Source organism: Rhagoletis pomonella, unplaced genomic scaffold (genome assembly GCF_013731165.1).
Source record: "Rhagoletis pomonella isolate Grant_MI unplaced genomic scaffold, Rhpom_1.0 Rhpom_scaffold_00732, whole genome shotgun sequence".
NCBI lineage: Eukaryota > Metazoa > Arthropoda > Insecta > Diptera > Tephritidae > Rhagoletis > Rhagoletis pomonella.
Window position 1 is genome coordinate 44,613 of NW_023459286.1, and position 6,114 is coordinate 50,726.

Below are 6,114 nucleotides of genomic sequence, written 5' to 3' on the forward strand. Positions count from 1 at the left end.
GAACTAAAAGCGAGCATCTCTACACGTTCAGCTACAGCCAGACAACTTCAATCACATTTCGTTAAAACACGAGCAGTGATCGGATAACAAGCAATAAGTTGGCGCAGAGGCACGAGTTGGTCCGCTACAGCAAGACAGAGGAACACTTTTGTAAGTACTCCAATTTACCACAAATAGACTACATGGTCCAACGATTTTTGCAGGGATGTCGTAGCTTTCAAAGCATTCTTCCATGCGAATTATCACACTCTCACTGAAGTATATGGTTGTATGTATGTATGTATGCACGTCGATGACGGCCTCTGCTCTCTTTTTAACCGCGGAGCTCTCATCCGGTTCTATGGTGTAATGGTTAGCACTCTGGACTTTGAATCCAGCGATCCGAGTTCAAATCTCGGTAGAACCTGACTAGGCCAAAATGTTTTTTTATACAAAATACCTACTTTTTTATACGCCAGCTGTACGCTTTAATACTGGAAATAAGTATAGAAAATAAAGGGTTTAAGTAAGTAAGTTGAACGTTTTTTTGAATCGTTTCTGCTTTTGCTATTTGTTGTAGTTTTTTTTTAATTTTTTTTTTGTCATCATACGTTTTGGACTTTCGTACATGAATGTTGCCAGGTATATTCGTATACCCGTAATATTTTTTTTTTTCATTAGGCAACGCTAAGAATTAATTTTAGACCGAGTTGCGAACTTTGATTGATGCGAAGGAATATTACTTTGATAAAAGAAATCCACTTTTGCGCTCCACTTCATACTCGTATATTTTATATTAATTTTCATTATTTATAGATGACAATAATGAAGCAATTTTTCCAGATGTCCTCCATCATAGACACTAATTCAGGATTTTTTTTTTGTTTAAAAAGATTTCCACGTGTACGCGCATTTTCTTTGCATAATTGAAAGTCATTAAATATGTAAAAAAAAAAATTGCAGTTTTCAATATCCTCAACGCATTGTAGAGCGTACGTGGGCAAATACTTATATGTTCATACACATTCTCATACATACAGATTTTCAATTTACTTGCCCTCGTCGGTTTATTTAACTTGTGAGTTGTAAAAACTTTTTCTCTTCATACCTACCCCAACTTACTACACACGCTCACCCATATCGCGCGTGATAAGCGCCCTTTGATTGCTATAAATACCACAAGATCCCCTCAAAATTTGCTTAACAAACGACGAAGACATTGACACATTTCATAGGAAGTTTTGAAAGAAATTTGATGCAAAGGGCGGCAGTAGTTTTTTTCTCCATTGCCAAGGGGGAATGAAACGAGCTGATAAATTACAAATGATGGCATAGCAACATACATATGTAGATATTTATTTCCTGATATTCATGGAATATTATTTTTGAAGTACAAAAGGCTGTAAACGCCTATTCAAGCGTTCCATGAAAAAAAGGTATCTAAATTTTCATTGCACCGAAGTATTTGAATTTCACGAGTTACCAGTTTTCTCAACAAAAAATCTAAATATATAAAACTGATATTCGTACGAGTCAAACTGAAATATCTGTAATATAATGTAAATGTTTTTCGTGTAACAGAAAGGGTCACCGCGACCTAGAAGATTTTTTGTATCCCTATGATGGTTCCTAACCCTGCCGGCCTAAGATGTTATTAGTTTCCCTTGTAAGGGACATCCACTGTGGAAGAACTGAAGTATTGCAGTCTTAGTCTGGCCAAATGCCAGACAGTCACACATAATGAACATCTGGCATCTTTTCGATTTTCCGAATTTTTGGATGTTACGTGTTTTGTCGGAAAATGAACTTCGCAAAATTTTAAAGACCGCCCGTCCCGGTCATTTTAAAATTAGACTCTACCCTGAATACTTTGTTTTATAACTTTTGTACTTTGCTTTTAATTAGAACCGCAAACTGAAAATTTTTGTCCCGTACCAACGATGGAATGCTCCTGTTAATGAATTGCCAATGGGGTCCCGTGGGTAAATGGAATTCAATTAACAGATCATGAATTTGAAAAAAGAAAAAATAAACAAACCAATTACAGCGCGTGGCATAAATTAAGCGCACATTTTAGTAGGTTGTATATTAGGGTGGTCCAAAAATGCATGTGAAGAAGTTAAGTCTGAATTTTAATGCTCTCACCGCCTAGGATTGTAATACTTGCACTTTATAATAAAATTGATTGGGCTACAAATCTGCATATTCAAGAAAATTCTGAAAAATCTGATTAAATAGTTGAAAGTTTGCATGAAAATTAGCTGAATTTTCGTGAGTTTTGCACAAAGTCTACGAATTATATTTTAATGTTTTTTGTTGTAGAATTAACCATATATTTATAAAACATTGGCGGAAAAATTGTAGAAAAAAAATGTTCCATATATTATTTGCTGTGCCAATACTTTTTGCCGGCAGTGTATGTATGTATGTTGTATGTTTAAATGAATTTCAATACGGAATTCACATTAGACTCATCCTCGTTATATGAGTTTCTTATTATTTTTTTTTATTTATAAGATAATTTATTTGCTTGTTTTGATTTTTGGTTTGCATTTTCCTTTTCTTGTTTTTCATTCTTCGAGCGCCTAAAAACATTGTCGTCTTTTATGACGTCTTTATTGTTTGTAACTAAATATTTACTTGTACCTTACTTGTACCTACTTGTGGTTGCTCATCGCTCATGGTCGCTGCTAAATAGCAAAATTATGTTAATGAATATTAAAAAAGTAATCGGAAAATGTGATCTGTCGCGACAAGCGACAAATAGCTATCGCAAAAAAAAACTTAATCATTGCTATTGCTCGTTTTTTTTTTGAATTGAAGAGCTGGGGAAAAAACTAGTGGAAATCCTAAACGATTTATCGGTATAGTTAAAGAAAATAATGGTCCAAACATTTGTATGTAGACCAAATAAGTCTATGGCTTAATATGCGACTATAATAATCAAGTCCTTTTGGCGGGAAACAGTGATTTTCTTACTCTTTTGTTTAAATTAATATAATGCTGCTTCCATGCCTTCTTAGATCTTGGAATCATCTGCAGAGCAAGTGAGCCCCTAGCTTTATGTGTAGGCAGGTACATAAAAAGTAAATCAAGTGTTTCGATTGGTAGTTGGCGGTAGATAGGGCACGTTATAAGTTCGAATAAGCGAAGTATGCCCTAAGGACAGCTGTTTGGGTGCTCTAGTAGAGCGAGTTAGTAGTCGGCGAATTTAATGTTCCCAAAGAAAAAACCGTGGTTTTTATATTTTATATGATTAATGATATTTATGAAGTATTCGAAAAAATGAACGCGTATCAAGGCTATGCTTTTATTGGTGATGATTTTGGTGGATGAGCTAATGTCGCCGCCTATTATAAAAGCCTTGATGAATATGAAATTTATAAAGTTTTATACCCCACGAGCCATTGAAGGCATATTGAAATGCAAAGTCAAATCATATGTAACAAGTTAAGTGACATTATATGTGACCTGGTCTACGAAAAGGGAGCTTACGTGCGAAAACTAGTTTTCTGCGAAAAAGCTGTTATAAGTAAGCAACTCGTTTCGTCAGCTTCTCATTATCTGGTTAATTGTTCTCCGCGCCGGACGTCCAGTAAGTGTTGTTGTTGGTCCAGTAAGTGTTGTTGTTGGCCCAGTAAGTGTTGTTGTTGGTCGGAATATTATTATAGTTCATCGTGTAAGTTGCTAGTGTAGAACATTTAAAAAAGTAACACTGAAGAAGTGACGTTTACTGTTTCTGTTGATTATCGTCTTCGCATTTCGCATGAAATGAAACATGAGTGTTGATGAGGAGTTCAGTGCCGTATACGGACAATATTTCCATGAAAAGGATGATGAAAACGATGATGAAAACTATGAAGAGAGCGATGATGATGAAGACGAAGTATGTCCATCCATCCTGGTCCATCTTCCTCAGGATCAACACGTAAAAATATCTCAAGGAAAACGACAACAAAGAAAAATACATAAACTACTCAGCATTATTATTTTTGGCCCATAATACGTTTTTCTAGTGTATAATCATGTCTTTATAGCTTATAATTCAATGTATTTTGTTCATTACCAATAAATTATATTTTGTCGTATTTTTACTCTTCTTTCTCTACATTTTTAGTACACTTCTAAGCAAGTTAGGATTTTCTGCTTTTCACCACGTGAAAAAGCATCTCATCTTCCATCCGAATCAACCAAAAAGTGAAAATTGATTTTTTGACACCTAAACCCCCTTTCCGTAGACCAGGTCACATATGTTGATATTAGTATAACTTCGCCTTGTGCAGCCGAGTGTTTCAAAAGGTAATCAATTATAAGCATTTATAAGTGCGTACGTTTCCACATACATACGTATATGCATATACATAAGTATTGTAAATATTTCACATTCCTATATTTGTACGTATATACATATACATATGTATATATTTTTATGAGGATACTTGTTTATTGTTGGTAGGTTGTTGACACTTCTTTTGCAGTTCACTGAGAATGATGATTTTTAAGTCATTGCTTGTGTAAAAAATGCTTTTGTATATGCATGAATATGCCCAGTAATATCATGATGCATAAATATATATATGTGCAGTACACACAATACAGTTTTTTCTAAATACTTTGAATATGTTCAATTTTATTCAAATGAATGGAAATGCATTACTAAACCATTTTCTCTAAAACAGTTGCCTTATTAAAGAGGCATCAAAAAATCTCTTTAGATCGCTTTCCTATTCTTATTGGGTGGCAACCCTAGTTACTGTTTTTTTTTTTTTAAATTTCAAAAGTTCAATTTATAAAAGCTTCCTGATACACATTTTGTACTTATAATTTTCCTTTATAGCTTCCGTTAGCTAAGTTACCAGATATCAGGTGGCAGCTCTACTAAATTTTTTTGATGTAGTTATTCTTAAAGATTTTTCATTTCGAATAATTTTTTAATAAATGGCATTGATTTGATAAGTGGCCACTCTGGTTTAAAAAATATCTTTTGTAAGCATATCGATGGCTGAGTGGAAGATCGACCTATCTCGGCAGTCAGTTCGAAAACGGTCTATCTCAGAAAACTTTTCAATAACGCCATACTTCAGAATTTGATTGAAGAACGCCCTATCTCAGAATTCGATTCAAAAACGCCTTACCTCAAACGAAAATACATTGAAAATGTGATGAGATAGGGCGTTTTTCGTTTGATAAGCTCTAATATATTTAATCTTAAAATTTATTTCACTTTAATATTTTAAAGTTTGCAACCCTATTTTTGTAGGCAAAGTATTCAAGTACAGATATATTTTCTGAACCTTACCGAATGTTTTTCCAATCAAATTTTTTTATTGATTTTGTTAGGCAGATGGCAACTCCATTTAAAATGCTGCTTTATTTAATTTTTTGTGTGACAAATTTCGTTAATTTCCTAATAATTAATTTTTGGATCAGTCTGAATCTTATTGAAAAAACCTACTTTCTCATAATTTCTTTATTTAATTAATTTTAATTTTCTAAAAATCACCTATATTTTTTCCACTTTCGCAGCTATCTACTAGCGCATTTCAAGGTCATTGAGCACCCTGTATTGTTTGCAGTAGAAAACTGAAAGTTGGTACTGATATTACAAATATGAAATGAAAAAAAAAAACCAAGGGGTGCCCCGTTTTCTAGGATAAATTTTTTTCCCCATACAAAAGTTAGACCACTTAACGTACATAATAAAGATGTCCATGGAAATTTCAAAATAAAAAAAGGGTTTAGGTTTTTGTTATTATGAATTTATATGAATCAGTTTTTACAATATGACAAATTTACGGGGATTTCAAGTCAAAGTATTGTAGAATTTTTGCGATGAAAAAAACAAAAATTCAAACCCTTCGTTGATGTCTCATTTCGTATGTTGAAAAAAAGAATAAAAGGGTGCTATGTTTAAAATTTAGATGTTGATATATGAAGGACCATCCTAATGTGCATACATATGGCATTATGTAAATTAAATTTTAGGCCTTAATTGAATAGGTCTCCAAATTTCCTTATTTTATTCAATTTAATTACATACATTATTATTTTTAATGGCAGCTCTATTTAATTTTTTTCATCAATTTACCCTTAGCAGCGGATACATATTAATTTATCAAACATGTAGATTTTAAA

At 33.1% G+C, this 6,114-nt stretch overlaps 1 non-coding gene across 1 annotated transcript; it reads left to right on the forward strand.

The window, feature by feature from the left end:
- The first annotated feature begins 334 nt into the window (after positions 1–334).
- Positions 335–406, forward strand: Trnaq-uug. Its single transcript has one exon. It is a non-coding gene; the product is annotated as a tRNA-Gln (tRNA).
- Positions 407–6,114: the final 5,708 nt, after the last annotated feature.